The sequence below is a fragment of the Gasterosteus aculeatus genome, chromosome 1 (genome assembly GCF_964276395.1).
Source record: "Gasterosteus aculeatus chromosome 1, fGasAcu3.hap1.1, whole genome shotgun sequence".
NCBI lineage: Eukaryota > Metazoa > Chordata > Actinopteri > Perciformes > Gasterosteidae > Gasterosteus > Gasterosteus aculeatus.
The window spans coordinates 30,373,810-30,393,646 of record NC_135688.1 but is presented as its reverse complement, the minus strand read 5'-3'; the positions used below and the strand labels follow the sequence as shown (position 1 = coordinate 30,393,646).

The 19,837-nt window shown below is 51.5% G+C and overlaps 1 long non-coding RNA gene across 1 annotated transcript; it reads left to right on the top strand.

The window, feature by feature from the left end:
- Positions 1-1,828: 1,828 nt before the first annotated feature.
- LOC120815161 (uncharacterized) lies at positions 1,829-8,615 on the top strand. Its single transcript, XR_013452569.1, has 2 exons — positions 1,829-2,097; positions 6,148-8,615. It is a non-coding gene; the product is annotated as an uncharacterized LOC120815161 (long non-coding RNA).
- Positions 8,616-19,837: the final 11,222 nt, after the last annotated feature.

The following is a 19,837-nucleotide window of genomic DNA, read 5'->3' as shown; positions in this document are numbered from 1 at the left end:
ATTATCAAAGAAGCTGTGTGCAATAGCTCAAGAAATTAATGTTATCAAATAGCCCCGATCTCCACTTATCAAGAACGCTGCATGATAATTAAATCCAAAAAGCACAAGTTTTGTTCAGTTTTTGCCTTCAGATGAAAATGAGAGCGATAGTGATGGCTAACCTTAATTTAATGTTTCTCCTCCTGTGACAACTGGAGGGACTGTAATCTTAATCATTTGAATTATTCTTTACAACGTGGCACTCAGAGAAGTGTTGAATGGTTCATAAAAGACAAAGTGTGTTAACTACTCACAGCCTGCACCGCACTTCGTTCCATTCAAGACTGCTGCAAACTCTATAAAGCACAATTTCATTTGAACGCACAAACAGGACGAAGGCCATTTCGACATTATGGAATGATTCACATTGAGATATTCATGTATACGTCCTGAGAAAAGAACCGTTTCTGCACCACAGAAAGAGATGATGAAACCCATCTGACACCTACAGAGTTGTACTATGAGATGCAGTTGATCTTTAATTCCCTGTGAAAGCTGCAGTCCTTCACATTTGCTGGCAGAGGACGGGGAAAGACTCAATCGACTGCAGGTAGAGAAAAGTATGACGAGCTCTGCTTTGCAATGACACAATTACACACAAATGTGGAAGAGATCGGTGGCATCAAAGGTCGTCAGCGCGGCGCGTTGACTGGGAGAAAATGTCCTCCTCCTCCTCCTCCTCAACTGCACAAAAGCAATAAGAGGGTTTCTTCTTCCCCTCTCGTCCTCCATGCACCGGGGGCGGCTTTCTGCATCAGAAGAATTCCTGGCAAATTAATGCACTACCTCTCGGGCTAATTAAATTAGAGGGGATCAAAACTACAGAGCGGCTTTTGTGGTGGACACAATGTTGTGCTTCATGCGCTCTTTGCTCTGGGGGGAATTTCTGCCATTTAGCCTCCTCTCTGCCTGCAGCTCCACGCTGGACTCGCTCTAACACAGTCAAGTTTCTCTAATTTGCTTGAATGAGAAAGAATTATTAACCCATAATAAGAAACCAAGAGAGTGAGAGAGAGAGCGTCACAGGGCTGCAGGCAGGGATGAGCGGCAAGCAGGGTGAACTCCTCGGCACCTGAAGCTCATGTGATTCTTTCTTATTATTAATTCCTCCCTAAAACGAGGCATTCAGGAGTAAAATTGCTGCGCAAATGACAAGAACGATTACGGCTGTAATTCCTCTTCTTTGGGAAATGTGTGCAGCTTTGTTGCAGCTCTAACTGGATCAGGCTCCTAACCAGCTACCGCTAACCATGTAGCATTGAGCACGACCTCTGCAATGCATGATGGTTCATTCCGAGGTTATTTTGCCCTACAAAAGGACACAGACATTAGTGATAATACGCCCGAGCAGGAGTGTGCCGACTGCTCATTAAAGGCAGGCGAGCCGAGAGAAAAAATACACAATAGCAGAGTTTCAAAAATCTGCTTTTCCTTTTAATCAACTTTTAACGGCTAAACTTGCGTCCACACGTCAGCAGTTGGCAGCAGTTTCTTCCTCCGTGCAATCCGCCGCTTGAGATAGTCACACATTTTGACCAATTTACAGCAGAATTAATCAATTGAAAGACGTCGCCGTACGGAGCTGTGAGGCCCGATGTCTGAGAGGCAGAAAAAAACCTGATTTGGATCAGCGACAGAAGTCCTGAGTGGGTTTTGCATGCCTTCAGGAAATCCTTCAGAAGTCGAAGGAAGTAACCGCCCCCCTTCCGACCTCCCCCACCGCCCGCCTCCTCCCGCCCCCCCCCCCCCCCCCCCCCCCCCGACACATCTCAGTCCGTGCTGGCAGCGCCGTGCCAACAGATTAAGGATTAATTCAGCCATCAAAGCGCGCTTACCTTGACACTAAGGTGGCGCTGACAGACATGTGCATTGTGTGCGATCCTCTGCAACACGTGGGGAAGGTTAATGATTCAGCGTCTGCATCAGAGAGAGACTGATACAAAGCGGCGGGGTGGGCCGCTGTGTCTGTGCACGCCTCCCCGTCTTCGTTGCAGCCCTTTGATTCCTCCTGCATGAAAACGTGTTTACCAGGGATTCCCGCATTTAGACACGAGAAAGGTAAAGCTGCGCGGCGATGTCATTTCCATTCTCCCCGACAAACTCTGCATTTAATTACAAGCCCTCCGCTGTGGGAGCGAGAGCGCGTCTGTTTGTTTTCCATCTGCGAGCAGGTTAAGGTGTTTCATCTCGCGGCGCTCTGCACACCTGCTTTGCAACACAAACGCGCACACACACACACACGCGCAGACAGCGATGCCGCAGAGGATCCTTCCATCGCTCTGGTCGCCCTGTGTCCTCCTCACCAGAATAAAGAACTGCAGCATCCAGCTGTCCGAGCTGCAACTCGCTGTAATCCAGAGAGAATTAGAGCTCTTCCTGTGTACAGGCCCCCCAGCCCCCCCTGCTCGGGGCCCCTGTCCTGTTTAGATCTGTGAGCTTGATAAACCTCGACGGCCAACAGGTCTGTTATGAGTGGGAAACGGCAAAGCAAGAGGGGGGGGACATTTTCTCATAGCCAAAGTCAACCAGGGGATAATACCTCGATGCTAATGGGGCTCAGCGCGGGCATTATGTGGCCTCACCCCCCCCCCCCGCCCACTCGTTTCCTCTTTGTCCCAGTGGAAGTAGAGTTGAGCCGGCCGCACACGGGGGGCGGTGGCGGTGGTGGGGGGGGGGGGGGGGGGGCGACCTGTTTGGTTTGTTGCAGGTAGATGTCCACAATCAGGACGGGGACAAAGCTCTCTTCCTCCCCGCCGCATCCGCGCGCTGACAGATAAGCCCCCCGGTCGGCCTTTTCCCATGACAGCGCCGCGGGGTCGAGGCGGCGGCGGCGGCGGCGGCCCTGGTCTAGTGATTACAGCCTCAATACGAGCTGACATTGTGTGGGGGGGGGGCTGAGATTAGGTAATGATTCTTGTTGAGGAGAATTAAGGGCGGGGAGGCGGCGAGCGCGGCACCGCGGCTCACACCTCGAGAGCCAGATTGCCATTTGAAGTGATTACAAGGTCGTTATACAGCGGTGGAGCTAATGATGCACATTCCAACTTGTCCGTCACCAGGAAGAGAAATCACGCTGCCGAGCGGCACTCTTCTTACTGATGCCGCCGTTTGTGGAGCAAACGCTGTCTCTTCTTAATGCAATCATTTTCACATCAAGAAAAACGGGACAAAATATTTTCCAGCGTAGCCCGTCTTATTTGTCAAATCCTCCGCAGACTAATCCGGCAATATTGCACGATGGATATCCTGATAAGAAATGGAGGTGACGGAGTGCGGGGAGAGGGGGGGGGGGGGGGGGGTCGCTGCTGGTTTTTAATAAGGACAGTTTATCTTGTGTCTACAAAAAATAAAGCGAAGACGGTTGTCGTGCTGGCAGGTGAACAGATGGCGAGGAGGCCTTTCTGACTCCAGATCAGCTCTGCGAGGGACGGTCCTGCCTTTCAGAGGACATGCAGGACGGCCCGTAGGAGACGCGCTCGCCGGGGTCACGTCTTCTCACAGGGACCCGGCTGGCCCCCCCCGAAACGCGTCCAGAATCCGAGCTCGCCCTTATCGCGCAACGTTTCGCTAAAGCTTCTCCCCACTAGGTAAACAATCGGGCCTGAGAACAGACTCCTGCTCGGCTGCGAGGACCCCGCCCCCCACGGCACGGACCCCCACCCCAAAGAACAAGGCAGAAACAAGCAGGGCCGCCCTATCTCTCTGTATACAGGACCCCGTCGGCCCGTTTCCTCTGTCAAACACCCCCGGCCTCCCTCCTCGCGTTCTTTTTGTTTGCTTTACTGTAATCATTCCGCTGGCCCAGAAACGTGTGGGTGTGCTGGCAGCCGGACAGAAACGCGAGGCAGAGAGAAAGAGAAGTTACATGGGAACTGAGTTAAGGTTGAATATTTATTAGAAGAAGCCATCTGGCGTCGCAATGTCTGTACAAAGAGGGCTCGCTCTCTTCTTGTTACAGTCCTCCTCCTCCTCCTCCTCCTCCTCCTGCTCGCCTGACTTTATCTTCCTCCGTCTCTCTCCCATTTTCTTCTCTTCCCCCCGTGTCCCAGAGAAAATATTCTGCTGCAACCACATGCTCGCCGAGCCTTCCACATAATCACAGCATTATACCATTTCAAAGGGTCCCTAATCAAAGGAAGGAGCACAGAGATCTTTCACCCTAAATGGTTTACTTTGCTGCTGGGGGGGTTTCAGCGCTCTCGTCACACACCTCGTGTTTGTTGTGGCCACTTCACAGGAAGAACTGCAACTTTTACTGAATCTTTTTCCTTTCCACTCACATAAAGGACGGATTTAGTGTCTAATCAGTGGCGAGGGCAAACCTCCCGGCTGCTGCAGATGACGGAGATGTGTACTAGATGGTCCACGTCGCCGCCGGAGAGCCCGCTCATGTGCACGCGTCCAGGGAGGGGGGGCACATCGGGACGCAGCGGCTGCATTTCCCGTGATGGAATCCCTCGGGAATGTTGGGAGCTCTCGAGGGGGAATCTGCAGCAGGCATCTCGCTGCTTCCTGTGCGCCGCGCGGCGGTTCTACGGGTCGGGCGGGGCGTCGCTCGGAGGGTCCTAAAAGCGCCGGAGAGTCACTCTACGCTCACCGCGGTCGATGCTTTACTAAACGACCGTGTTCAGGTCGCCGCGTATTTGTCTGAATCCCACGGCCGACATCTCTAATAGAATCAACTCAATGTTATTGGAGCCTTCGAGGCGTCAATACAGTTTGATTGACAGATCCTGCAGCGGCTCCCATGACACTGGGAGAGTCTTGTTGCAGACTTCAGCTGTACGACTCGGCGCCCTCTGGTTTTTGTCTCGATTTCCGGGTCTCGAAGTGACCGGCTGTGTGACAGAAGGACACAATGGGATCCAAAACGCACAATGTCTAAGATACGACATTCAGCAGACGAAGCGTCTGCTCGTGGGCATCGGTGAAGCAACACCGCGGCACGCAGCGTCGTCTTCTTCTTCTTCTTCTCCAGGCAGGAAAAAGGCAAATAAACTTGTATTAACTCCAGAATTTATTGTATTAATTGAAGGGATTTTTCCACATTACGGGTGCTATTACTGAGAGCAATACGGTTTCCTTGGAATGGAATAAACGAGTTGGGGAAGTCTTCCACTTTGCAGGTACACACCATGCATCCCAATTATGGCAGAATAAAGCTAAATGAAATTTCCATCTCCATTCAGGAATATGAATGTGCAATTTTATGAGGGTGAAAATGTGCCAAAGAGGTAAGCACCTTGCCAGCACCGTGAAAAACGACGCCAATTAAAGCGTAACTTGCTTGTTTTCTCATAACATACATGTTTTCATAACTCTGAAATCAAATAATTGCTCCTCTTTGTATCGCGCACAATAAAAGTGAAAATATGGCGGCTGGAGGATGCTCCTGAATATTTTAGTGCACACGCTTAACAACAAGAAGAAGGAATAGCAGAAAACATGGCAAAGTGAGACGCAGATGCGAGGTTCCTTCAAGAAATTAAGACTCCTCAGCTGTTTATCCTTCAAGCCTGGAAAGTGCACATGATTTCATTTTTGTGATTATGTGCCAAAAGCGGCACACTGGTCTCTCACAGATTATATGAAAACAGTGTGTTTATTTCTGAAAACAAGTGTTTGTTTTGCCCGAAGCGGCAACTTGGTCCAGCAGGTTTCCAGCAGCCTGCAGACTGCGACCAATCAGCCGCCTTCTTTGACCCGCACTCAATTCAACTCATAGCTTATTGTAATTATCGCTGCACTGAAGTACAAATGGTGTTTTATTACTTCAGTAGCTGTTTATATTACTCCACCCCGAACACACACACACACACACACACACACACGCACACACACACACGCACACGCTAGACTGATGTTAATCAATTTGGAGAACTGCCCGGATTGTTTAAACTGTCATCACCACCCATCAGTCTACTGCACTCTCACAGGAATCTGAATATCTCTCGGGGAGGGCGTTCTTCCAATACTCACACACACGCACACGGCCTGGGATGATCACTTCGCATCCTCCACTTAAGACCGTTCCGTCATTATTTTTCCACATGAGCTGATCGATGCATACATGCAGAGTGGATTATCACCATTGTTTAACGTTTGCAGCCCTTTAATGGAGGAGGTGGAACTGAGAGGCGGCGATGTGACCTCCTCTACTGCGGGAGGACCATGAGCTCCGCTCCACACGTTCCCATGAGGCTACGAGGCTACGGGGCTCCGGCACCTTAGACTCCCCGACACCAACCCGAGTCGCCGGATCCACTGACTGATGCTCCTGTCAGTTGAAGGTAATTGCAGCAATTTTTGTCACGTTTCTCTTGCTTTTACAAGGTGGCGTCACACTGCGCGCACACCTTAAAGTGTGTGTCTAATCACAAGTAGAGCCTCAGAAGCTCCTGCTTGAATATCCACATGTCAACAGATTTATTAGAGAAGACGTCACTTTATGGAATCTCATGAATGGCTTAATTGTGCCATTTTATTAGCACCAACTTGGAAAATTGCTCCCCGTATCGCAGAGGAAAAAAAAAAAAAGAAATCTAGGTTGAGTTCATGTGTCTGTGGCTTTTTTTCAAAGGCCCGGAGGTTAAGTAACTACAGCCTTCTACGTCTTCTTCGACTAAATTGAACGCAGAGCTCAGAGGAGTGTGGATTAATTGCAAATAAAGAGGTTATTCTCCAAAGAAATAGGCCACAATTCCCTCTCCGTGGTCTCAGGGAGGAACGGGGAGCTGACACATGTCTGACACACTGCAGGTGCTTCCACTTGTGAAGGACATTGTTGTTCATGTAGCGACCTCAGACCCCACCTCGCCGCGCGCAGCGTTTCTTTGTAGGTCGCCGATGCTCCGAGTATCTACAGGAATGTGCGTTTGCATGAAGGACCTCCAGCGCTCGGTGCAGAAAGCCGCGTTATCAAAGAAATCACCTCTTCCTCCGTCGACTGAAGCCGCCGCGTTTGAGGCTGCGCGGAGGAGGCGTTGGAGGGACGCCGCTCTAATGGGAGGCGGCCGTCAGTGTCTTGTTTACTCGAGGTGAAACCCGGAGCCGAGGGCCGGAAATAATTGGGCGTCTCGCGGCTCCCGCGGTCACGCAAACGCACGCCGCGTTGTCCAGCGGATTTGTGAAATGGCTGTAAATGTCGGCGCGGTGACACGTCTCGCCGCCGCAGACACCACCGCCGCCCCACGAAGGAGCTGCTGGGAGGAAATGGGTCAAGATCAGAGTGGGCTCGTCTCCCGACCCGCGAAGGGGATCAGAGCGGCGAGGGGGGGGGGGGGGAAGGATTGTTTCATTTTACATTTTCATTTCAGGCATTTAGCCGACGCGCGCTGTCCAGACGAGCCCCGGTGCACGCCGACGGCACATTGCACGTGACTGCAAGTGGCAGGAGGAGAAATAAACGGGTTTCGGCAGATTAGAGGCCGATTGCGGCGCAGGAACTTTCTTAAAACGTAATCTTCGAGCAAACATTAGAGAATCTGATATTATTCAACATCACATCATTTCATTTCCTCTCCCTCGGAGCGCTGCGAGGGGCCGAGGATGCATGCGAGGGTCTAATGAGAAACACCGCGGATTCTGGAGGTCCTGAAGAGAAGCCCGCGGAGGGTTGGAGGAATGGTAAACAGGAAGTGCCTCGGCGAGGTGGACTCGGACCCTGTGACGCGCGACGGGCTGCGTCTCATTCCAGCCCGGGCCGCGGCTACAGCTCGCGGTTCGGTCCTCCTCGTGCAACTGGCCGTTAATAAAAAAAAAAAACGAGCACAACAAAAGCCGCCATCCGCCATCGGAGGCCCGGCTTATCGCCGGAGCTCTTTGTCTGCACGCCGCTTCAGCCGCCGCCGCGGAAAAATTGCTTTAATGACAAGATTTCAGCTGCCCGAATGAGAAACAAATAAAAGGAAAAAAAAGCAAAGCAGAGACAAGGATCTTTTTGAAGCGCACAATGGGAGTGGGTGTGATTTGTGTCACTTCTATCTGGGCTTCTGATGATCTCCGGCGCCGCGCTTCTCTTTTCTTCTCCCTCCTTTCAAGTTGTTTGGTCTCGCTTTTCCCCGGCGATTCCACAGAAGTGTGCTGCAGTTAACGCAAATCTTGCCCCGGCTGTATAAATTATTCATTTCATCGGCGGCGGCGGCGCTCGTCGTGTGATCGCCGACCTCGCCGGGGCGCGGGCGCGGGCCGGAGCGGGGATCCACCCTCCCTAATCACCAGCGTAATTGCTCAGGCATCTTCTTACCGCCGGAGAGGGAGGAGGCTCTCGCGCCGGAGCTCTGCAGCCAGAAATGAGTGCCATGTGGAGAGAGAGACTTTACCCGACCACAGCAGAGAATTTGAGGTGGCGCCGTGACGCCTGGAGCCCGCCGCTGTGCCCCCGGGCTGCCAAAACGACCACGATTCAAGTGTTAGATTTTGTTAGATTTAAGAGCGCTGTGCTCGTAAGCCTCTCCTCCTCCTCCTCCTCCTCCTCCTCCTCCTCTCCTCTGATCCTGGCACAGATTTATATCTAGGAAATGTTGATGACAACTTTCTGATGTATAACAGGGTGAATAAATGCTGTGGGAACTGAATATTGTTTTGGTCTTCTTTTGCAGAGCTGCATATGTGCAGATTGTTTTTGTGTCTGCAGGGACATCGCTCTCCTTTCTTCTGCGTTTGCTCTGCCAATATTGCCTTTTTAATCAAAATCAAGTATTTGCCAGCGAGCGATGTTCGCCGCTGATGCGACGGAGGTGATTAAGTGATTTTACTCAGCTAACATCATCAGTGTCTGTCTGTAAAATGTGCAGCGAGTCCCGCCTCACCCTGATTTAAAGGGTTCCTGACCATAAAAAGAAGTTAATTAGTCTCTTAATGGTCTGGATGCTGTTCGGGAGGATTTTTCCACCCTGGGAAGTGTCACTTTTTCTGGGGATTTTCTGCATGAAAATGGAACTAAAAAACATTCAAATAAAACTGGAATCCACAAACTGTCACTGGCAGTGAAACTAAAGATCCGAGTACAGTTGAATACCCGATGTAACTGGCTTTAATTGACTCCATACGTTTTCACTCACACTGCTCATTTTCTTCACTTTTCTTACTTTCCACAAGTCCCATTAGAAGACCAAAACCAGTTGTGGTGTGTGTGTGTGTGTGTGTGTGTGTGTGTGTGTGTCCACAGCCTGGTGTATCCTTAAGCTCCATCCATCCAAAAGCACATTAATGAGCCACAACGTCGCACCGGGTGACATCCTCCTTCATTACCATGAACACACACACACACACACACGCGCCGTAGTGTATTCTGCCACCGTGGAACAACAGCACACGAGACCGGTGAGCCGATTCTGTTCTGACAGACGGGAAAATGTTTGCAGAATGTGTCAGATTGTCGGCATTCTCCTTTATGCATTCAATCCATTTGTTGACTTTAAAAAAAAAAATGTGCCAATGAAATACGCCGGGGCCACCAAACAGAAACGTAAAAGTCTGCAGCCCAGCTGGACCCATCAAGCCGAGTGATGGCACGGGATCAAGTCAGGTCGCAGTGACCTCACGCGGAGGAGGACGTGGATGTCACCGGCTTCCTGAGGAGAACAAGGGGAGGCTGAGCGAAGTCAGCTGGCCTTTAATGTTCAGGAACAACTGAGCTGATACCACAGCTGAGAGGCAAGAAGGTGTGCGCCAGCCACCGCGACGCCGTTTGCACGTTCCCATCGGCATCTCCATCGGCCGCTCCTCGCCGGCCACGTTCTACTTTAATCTGCCAATTCCAAATGCCGCTTTGCGTCAGATGCCACAAAAGAAACGAGCCGTCCGTTCTTTTCTTTCACCTAAGCTCCTTCGCAGCATAAGCCCCCCCGTCCCCCCGTCCCCTCCCCCCGCTGTCTGGTACCATGACTTGGACAAGAAGAATGTTCAATCTCACGAAGGAAAAGATTTGTCTTAGGGCAGATGCAGCGCGGTGCCAGAATGAAGATGAGGGAGGACTCATGAGTTAGGAGGCGCATATCTCTGGGCCGAGATCAGGAGCTCACTAAATATAGGCCACATCCACATGAATTTATTGCGATATAATGAGAAAAGGATGTTCCTCTGAAGTGGATGTGAGGCGTTCATTCATCACGGGGCGAGTTCAGAGTCCTCTGACTTTTCTCATGTGAAAGTTGCGGCGACTGAAGGCCCCGTTCCTCAAAGCGAAGCACCTCCGTGCACGCGGGGGAACTTTGCCGCCGCATGAGCTGCACGTGAGGGGGTGTAAAAGGGGGATTTCACACCACGTCTTCTGCACTTGGTCCCTCTCAAGCGGGCTCGTCTACACGTTAACCGTTAGCGCCTGGCTTTGAGGACCTGGCTGAGGGGGGGGGGGGGGGGGGTAACCTTTAAGGACCAGGCGATGACTTCGATAATGAACTCTGCTTCCTTAGCAGGCCTGTCGAGGCTGTCAACGGATTTTACGATCTGTCGCAGGAAGCAGGAAGGCGAGGAAAGAGGGGGAGGGAGGTGCAAGGTGGGAAGTGCACCTCCACACCGGATTGGTTCCTTTTGGACACATCGGAGTACGAGCGCGTTGGCACGTTGATGCGGGAGCCGGCTGACGGAGATGATGTGACACTCAGAACTTCAGACTTGACGGAGGTGGTGCCTCTAATCGCCGGTGTCGCTTGTGATGTTGCTGTTCAAACATCTCAGGAAGCAGCGACGTGTCGACCCGCCGGTCAAACGGCTTCTCGATGTCTCGGCTAAAGAGACAGGAGACGAAAGCTATTTAAACCTCCAGGTGAACCGTTCCAGCTGTTCTGTGAAACCCAGATGTCTCAATGTCTCATCTCCAGCAAACCTCTTTGCCTGAACAACCTGGGTGCAAGCAGCCAAGATCCATTTTCATCTTCAACGCCGTTTACCCCCCTCAGACACCTCGCCCCCTCAAAGCGTAAAAGTAGCGCCTTCGCTCACTTGAAGGTCTGCTCTTCAGAGGAGCACGTTCGGCAGGAGCGTGCCAGGGAAATATTTGCTTTGAATCATCAGAGGACATGATTTCATTTAAAGAGCTCTTTGATGGGGGAGGCGCTGTGATGTGGCTCAGCTGAGTAAAATCATTCAGAGCGCTGAAGGAGTGACACCGGTGTTTTTGTGAGGGAAATAAAGCGGGAGGGCGACGCTGCCTCGTCCCGTCTGCCGCGTGCTCCTGCATTCGTACTCGCCTCCATTAGCATGCGTGGGGACGCTGTTTATTCGTCCCCTGGGGGACACCTGCACACGTTGTCCTCACATCTCCACTCTGATACCGTTGGATCAACCAATCGGCTTGCTTCATGCACTGGTCCGTGCGAAGCATTCGGGGGATGCGTTGTGCTTCCTCTACTTATTCCTTGTGCGAGTCTGCAGCTGCATATTGTAACGCAACCCAAGTGCCGCCGCCTCCCGAGCTCGCCGTGTCTGCGATGCAGGAATATGTGCGCAGCGCGAGTTGTGTTGGTGCAGCAGAGCTCATAGACAGACTCTCTAAGCGAACCCTGAGCAGATCTGATGGGTGACTAAAGCGTTTCATCCTGTGATCAGGTTCAGAAAACGGGATCAAAGCGGCGTGAACGACGTTGTACCTGCAGCAGCCCGTGTGATGTTTGCGATGCAGACACGCCGTGTTTCCGCGTCCTCCCGCGTGCTTTCATGTGTCTGCGGCGGCGCCCTGCGCTCGTCTCTCGGCTGTGAGCGGAGCCGACAGCCCCACTGATCTCCCATCAAGCCGAGCGGCGCGGCAGGTACGAGGCTTTGCTTTGAGACTACCTGTCATCACACATCAGGAGATTACGGCGCTTTGCTCGCTCGCCCGCCCTCTCTCTCTCTCTCGCTCGCTCTGCACTGAACACACAGCAGCGACTCCGCCATCTGCAAAACGTTACATCCGTGAGGCGCACGTCTCAACACGCAGCCAGAGATAATCTTTAGCATTTCAAACACAGAGGCTCGCGGCGTCGCCGTGCCCGGCCGCCGCGCTCTCCGCCGCCCGCACGACGGCAGATGCCCGCGCCATATGGGGGGCTAAATTTATCATCTGCTTTTTAAGAGTGGCGGCGTCTTCGTTTTTTCAATGTCAGATTGCGCTGTCACACCATCAATGTGGGCCCCTGACACGCCAGAAGATAAAGGTGGTGATTAAGAGCCTCCGATGGCAAACTGAAAACAGGGAATAACATACGGCGACGGTGAGTGATTCGCGTTTTACTTTGAAAGAAGCTTCAAACTTTCACTCGATTCGCGCAAACGTTGGAGAGGCATTTTACACCAAAACACAGCGCTTTGGTTTAATCCCTCAAAGAACATATCACACATCCATGACCGAGGGCGACACAGGAAGTACGAAGCCTGCGTTGTAACCGGCGCGTTAATGTGCCGAGACACAGAATCGAGCGTAAACGATCATTCCTGCAGTAATCCGCAGTGACCCGTGCGGGCAGCGCGTCTTCCCCCTGGGCGAGCCGTAATGCGCTCTGGTGTCTCTTTGCTCGGTGAACAGAGGTGACGTCTGCAGCTACATGAATCTGATTTAGAGCGTTTGCGCGCTGAATACGCAAATACACGCGCGCGGCGTCACCTTGCATCAGGACGGCGGGGATGAGGAGGAAGGTGCCTCCCTACCAGAAACAATCAAGGAAAGTGGTCGCCGAGGAGATGCGGCTCCACGGGGGAATTGTGTGGATTAAACAAAGAGGGTGTAGGCGGACGGATTGACGGGGACTGAGGCGTGCAGAGGAACCATCTCGCTCACACTTACGTAAAAAGGCAACAAGGAGAGCAGCTGGACGGAGCACGAGGCGGTTGGGAGGAGTTGAATGACCAGCCGGAGCCCGGGACACGACTCCAAATGACGACGCTGATGCCTTCCTACAGGCCGGCTCCGGCCCGTCGGAGGAGGCATCGTCGCTCGGCCGCGTCCCCCCCCTCTGCTCCCTTAATCATCCTGTCCACTTGCTGCACGCGCTCTGCTCTGTGGTGAATATGTGGGTGCCGTGCATGTGTTTTAACAGGCTTGGCCCCTTATGGGGCGACGCAGGAATCAGCTAAATTGAACGCGACTGGGTGCCAGGACGGGGGGCCGAGTTAGGCAGCGGGGAGAACATGTAAAAAGGCCAGACGGGTTTTTATTGGGAGACGGTGACGGGGTCGGACAATCGGTGCTAGTTGGAGGAGTGAGCAAATGTGAAATGGGATCATTTAGCATAATGGCAGCAGTGGGGAGAGTGGATGAAAGTTGTAGAGACAGGCTCGTGACTGGAAGGTCATCGCTGAGACGAAACGCCTGCTGAGGAAAATGACAAAGCTCTCCTTCATCAAAAACTTTGCCGTCATGCTGCCCTGGAGCAAGGCACGCCGCACAACCGCAGCCGCTCAGTAGCACAGAGGTTGTGGTGAACGGGTCACTGGTGAAAATATGTAAACATGGTACGAGGGTGAGGGAGGGCGGTGCAGGAAAAACGCTCTTCGTGCCCGGTGAGAGAGTGTGGAAATAGGAACGAGGCGCTGGCTGCACCCAGAAGGAAATACTCCAAAAACCATCAGGACACCAAAAAATACGTTCATGCCTGAAGCGTTTTCCCTTGAAATGATCACAGCTTGTGTTTAACACACACACACACACACACACACACACACACACACACACACTGATGATTTAGAGATCTAAAGGTGCTCAATTTGCATAAATAATTGTTTAAGATATAAAGATATAAAAAGTGACCCCTGACTCGGAAAAATTCAAGTGTGATTATGAATCAAGACAAACTTGATATTCCAAACGTAATATTGCGACTCGTTTTGGCGACCAGCAGATGAAATTAAAGGCTCGGCAAAGCCACCGGGGTTCGTATGACCGCGTCCAGACTCTCAGGACCTCAGCGGCGTGAGAACATTCCAGCGTCACCTCGTACGAGATGTCGACGTGACATTTGGGTCAAGAAGGTAGATCACAAAGCGCAGGAACCAGTCGAGCAATCATCCTGACGGCTGTCCCGCGATTGAGTGTTTAACCGGGGGGGGCCAGGGGGGGGCGCAGGGCAGAGCCGGGCAGGCCGGTCGCTGGGGTTGATTCAGTGTTGCTTCGGTTTAACGCTGGCTCTATTTTTAGCCTGACATCTGAAGTATCCGTGGAGTCTAAATGTGGGAAAAGCCTGTCCTCCTTCCTCCCCGGGTGTCTGATGTTTCCCAGCAAGCCCTCCGTGTGCGTGTGCGTGTGCGTGTGTGTGTGCGTGTGCACGTGAGGCTGGATCAGTATGTCACTGTAAGTGAGGAAGTCTCTGTGTGCCTGTTTGACTGTGTGGGAGAGTTTCACATGTGGGTGTGAGAACATGTGTGTGTGTGTGTGTGTGTGTGTGTGCATCGCAGTGGAGGTGTGTGTGTGTGTGTGTGTGTGTGTGTGTGTGTTTTTAGCCGTGCGCGGAGACCAGAGGACTGTGGGAGGACTTCCTCTGTGGATCCTCTCTGTTTTCTTTTCACAGAATGACATTCCTAAGCTGTTTCACTTTTCAGGCAGGACGTGGAAAGTGGCCAAAAATGATTAAATCCAGGAACGGCAACATAACAGCGCCGCCGCCGCCGCCGCGGAGATCGGGGTGTCAACACAGAGTCAAACAGCCCTGATGTATTGTTTAATAACCGGGAGTTCTGCTGGGATGGCACACTGAGGTCTGGGAAAGTAGATCCGGCTGCTTCTGCAACATTATTATTATCATTTCCCAAATGATCGGTTCCTCCACGTTGAAGCTCTGCCCGCTGTTGGTTAAAGGATCCTATTTCTGTTTCTGGTGACAGGCCCGGTGGAATAAAAATCATCCACGTGTCCCCGGTGGGCCGTTCGGCCCAGTTGAAGGTTGATGTTGTTTTTTCGCACATTGATTGATGGAGCTCAGCGTTTGCTTTTGGGAACGGCTCAGATTTCTATCTTCAGACCAGGCGCTCGTCACCATTATTCTGTCCGAGCAGGTAACGCAGTCCCGCATTTTCCTAAGTATACTTGTAAATTCTGACTCCCAGAATTACCAGCGTATTAAGTTATATCACAAACCCCGACGCCAAACGCACCGTTGATGTTGGATGTCTTTGCAAAACCTTCTTTCGATGCATGTTCCCTGCAATAGCGTTTGTATGATATATTATTTACTAAAATACCACTGCAGCTACAGTATGGTTAACATGGACGGGTTCCCAGACAGGCCCAAGCGAGGGGTCCCAGGGGGGGCCGGGGGCCCCCAAAGCTGTTATTACTAACTGGAGTTTCACTCCAGAGCTGCTAAAATCAGCTCCTCCATGCTAACTGCAGCAGTCAGACTCACACGGGGCCGACAGGACAACCGGGAAGCCCCCTGATGTCGCGTTACTATGCGTGCAAAAAGAAGCGCAAACGGCAACACAACCAGGACGCCCGTCTCTGGCAAACTACACATGTGGGCCCGTGCATGAATCCGACGCATGCATGCATGAATCAATACACACAGATCGCTATTTATATCTATTCCAAACCTCAACTGACGAGCGCTGCTTGGAGCACACGCAGTCGAGATTTAATTCCTGCTTTGGCAACATCGCAAGAATCGAACAACAAAGAGGAGCAAAAGGTCAAGAGTTGCAGCAGCAATATTCTAACACAAATATGCACATACGAATGTGAATGCGCGTCTTTCGAATGGACGTTGGAGGAAGGAGGCGAAGCTCAAAGTCACGATCGCATCCATCAAGGCGTCGTTACGCGCTCAACCTCGCTCGCAGCTCACCCACGACGGTGTCGGGTTTGCGAGGCCACGCAGGATCAACAGCAAAGAGGTTTATTTTTAGACAAAACACAGTTAGTCACCCCTCTCTCGGCAAAGTATTTTTCCTTAAAAAATGCATGAACGGCGGCGGGGAGTCAGAATGCGTCTCTCATGCATTGTTAACGAGGCTCCATAACCCTTCTCATGACTTCAGGTCGGCATAAGTGCAACGTATCCTTGTTTTCAAAACTTACACAGAAAGACTGTCTGGCGTTGGTGAATTATTGAGCAGAGCACATGACTGCAGTGTGTGACTAAGGACCACAGCTGCTTATTGCTGTGTTGTTCTGCTCAAATCGGACTCAATGGGACTTCAATTAACTCCGTTTTTTGGTTATTTGGTTCAAAAGTCAAACTGGACTTTTTTTAATGTCTGCCAGCGTTTTTGTTTTTTTTCTCCGTCTCGGGGCGGAAAAGTGAGACAAATATATATAAATACTTTTTAAGGTATTTGGGGTACGTGGATTTTAAAAGTAAAAAAACAAAACAAGAAATTCTCAAATCGTGAGTTTTGACCCGGCAGAGAACCCGAGACTCTCCCGGCGAGCAGGAACCTGATTGGCTGAAAGCTCAGGTGATTTATCTGCCGTCTCCTTTCCCTTCTTCTCTCCGGGAATGGCGGGTCGGGGGGGTTGGGGGGTGGGGGGGGGGGGGGGCATCTGAAGAGGTAGTTATGATGAACCGTCACTCAGACCCTGACAGCAGCTTTCTCAGCCACTCGGAGTCCAATTGATAACGCGCCGCCGTCAGTGACACCGGGCCTCCGTTTAAATGCACTCTCGGGGCGCTGTCGGATAAATCACATCAAACATCGCTAACGGACCCCCCCCCCCCCCTCCCTGCACTCCTTTGTCGGTAATTGCGGTGTTCCTGTTCAATCCCTCGGCCCCTCCACCAATTGGCTGTGACAAGGGGGAAAGCAGCTCCTGTCACAACGGTTAAAGGGGAGGATGATGTTTAGGAGGTGAGCGGGATAACGGACATCTATCGCCACCCGGCGAGACCGCGCCGTCTCCCGAGCGCCGCTTGATCAACGTGTCTTTCCTCCACTTCGTCCCCGGCTGAGGGGAAAGTTATTACTCGACCACGATGGCCCGATGCTTCTCCGCTGAAAGGGAGTGTGACAGGTAGCGAGCGGGATGCGCCCGGAGAACATGAATAAGTCAGGGGGAGGGCGCGTTAAATATTCATCCCACCGATATCGCTCTTTGTCACATCCTCTTTCACAACAATGAGTCCAGGAGGAGGAGGAGGAGGAGGAGGCTCCTTAAACTGGCGCTGGCTAGACATGTCACGCAGCATCAAGTCAGGGCCGGGTGTTTAACCCCAGGCGAGGAGCATCCGCCGCTAACTCACACCGTTTGTTTTAACCTGCGTGCCGTGGCAGGCGGGCGGAGTCAGCTGATCTCACCGCCGAAATGTCAGCGAGGCCTTGAGAGCCTGGATGAAGAACCGATGCTCTCAACGTTGCTTAAGTTTAAAACCCGCAGAGATATTTTCTTTCTGATTAAATTAAACAGGAGGAAATACGTCTAATAAAGTTTGTATTTGTTCATCAGAGGCGACATCACCCCAGCAGATGTCCTAACGCACGATACCATGGCAACCTCACGGCCGGATGCTGAAATCGTCCTCGGCGCTCAGACCGGGCTGAGAGGCATCACCTCCAGATGAGATGTGCGTTGATGGTTCAGAAGATGCTGCCTGCGGCACGTCCTGTGCGCAACGGCATCTTTCTCGCCTCCGCCGGTGAGCAGGAAGGTTCCCACTCCGCTGAGAAGCAGGTGGCCTCAGAGCCGAGGAGTCTCAGTGAGGGACAGAAGTCCTACGAAACAAAACGCCGTGAATGGCGTCGTCGCGCGCGAGTAACGAGTCATCCGCGGCGAGGCGATGCCGAGCGCTCAGACAAACAGCTCACGGCTGCGTTAGCGTGAAACACGACGCGGCGAAGGAGGAGCAGGTGGGATGAATCCGGCTTCTCCTCCCGCGCCGACAGACGCCATCCAGCACGGGGGGGGGGCCAAACTTTCGATGCAACAACGCAAAATCAAAAAGTCAACGTGAGGCAGGAGGGGGGACTCCTGGCGCCGCAGCAGCAAATCCTAAAATCAAAACTCAGCATCCTTTGGCTTCCAGCCGCACGGCTGTCACGGAAGCATTTCCATCGACGAGCGCGGCGGACGGAAAGGTCAACAGTTAATTGAATAATCTATCACCTTGGGATGGACAGAGTGCAGCGCGCTGCGCAATCAATGACAGGCGCGTTAAAAGGTCAGCCGCGGACTTCCACCATACGTCACCTGGCTAATGTTTCCTCTGGCTGGAGAGACACGTGAGCGGGGGGAGGGGGGGAGGGGCTTCTCTGGCGCTCCTCCGTCCCCTGCAACCAACAGGTGCAGCCAAGTCTCCATCAAAGTAAATGCACTCAATGTTCTTTGGACTTTGCTTGTTCCGTTGTGAAAAGGCTTAATAATGCAATATTTCTGTGTCTGATCTGCGATGTATCAGGTTGCTGTATCAGCACCCCCCCCCCCCCCCCCCCCCTCCCCGTAAAGCCTCCTTTATTTTTCATATAAAAGTGATAAATGAATTATTTTGGCAAAACAATATAAAGTCTGATATCCGCGCCGGTGAAGCTGCTGAGCTTCACCGGCGCAACAGGAATACTCATTTAGAGAAATAAAGCGTTGTGTCACTGTGACCACCGTATTAATTATAAATGAAGAGCGTTTCCTTATAACGACTATTTATTCCAATTCATGTGTGTGCTTTCGCAGGAAGGTACGGCGGCCGTCTGCGAAACAAAGAAACGATTGAAATGTTAACAGATGCTTCCAAGAAGAAGGAAAAAAAACAATAATTATGCAAATCTGGGACAGAATAATCATGGCGGTATTCATTATTTATAGGTCTGGTTTTTGTGCTATCATAAACTAACTCCGAGCTCAACGTGCGATTGTGGCTTTCTCCTTTAATTGTGTGTACAGAGAATTATGTCATTTATTTCAACCACTGCTAACGCAATTTCATTATGACCATGGGGTAGAAGGACGGTGATTGCCAATTTGGTTTTGTGAGAAAACTTCATATTTTCTTTTCTCTCATATGCATGCATTGGTTTTTTTCTCCCCACGTATCAAAATGTTTACTTTGCTGGGAATATTACATTATGAAATCCATATAAATGGGTAAAATGACTGCGCAAACAGATGTAATGATGCCCCTGCCGAGGAGAATCTTATTGATGTCATCAGCGAGCGGCACAAAGTGGACTTTGTCTCTCGTCTGTCCACTGATCAGTCTTCGTCTAATTGTATTCGGGCCAGACAACGTGTGAGGATTCCAAACACATCCAACAGGTTTATGCAGATTGTCTGGGCCTCGGAAAGAGTTTATGCAAATTCAAGCTGACGGCTAATGTGCGGAATTTATTTTATTCCTCAACATTTAAGTGCTTGAAAATGTTTTAATGCATGTGAACTGTATGCATTGAATGTGTTTTTTTTAATTTAAATATGATTTACATTGAATTTGACTTTGATCTCACTGATTTGTTCTATAACTCTTTCTACTGCATGAACCCCCCTTTAAGTTCTCAACCTCCAAAAAGCAATGAAGTTCCGTCAAAGTGCATCAACGGTCCATCCTGCAAAAGAACACGTGGTGAAAAGTCGAAGGCTCTTTTCTTGGTCTAATCTGCAGAGTGAGAAGTGGTCTTATCGTCGTGAGGAGGAAATCCCCTGCACACAGAAGCCCCCCAGCTGAATTCTGGGGTAAGAAAGGGGCACTCGTCACAGGAGATGAGTCTTGTCGTGTCTCTGGTGCTTTGTGGACGGCCCTCTTCACATTGATCCCCCGTTTGTCATCCCGGGAAGCGTCACTGTCAAACCCGGCGCCGCTCTATTCCCGACGCGCCGCTCATCCCAAAGCGGGTTTAGACACACAATTAGCCACGGTTACGGCGCCATCAGCGATGCCAGAGGCTCCAGAGTCCAAACCGACGT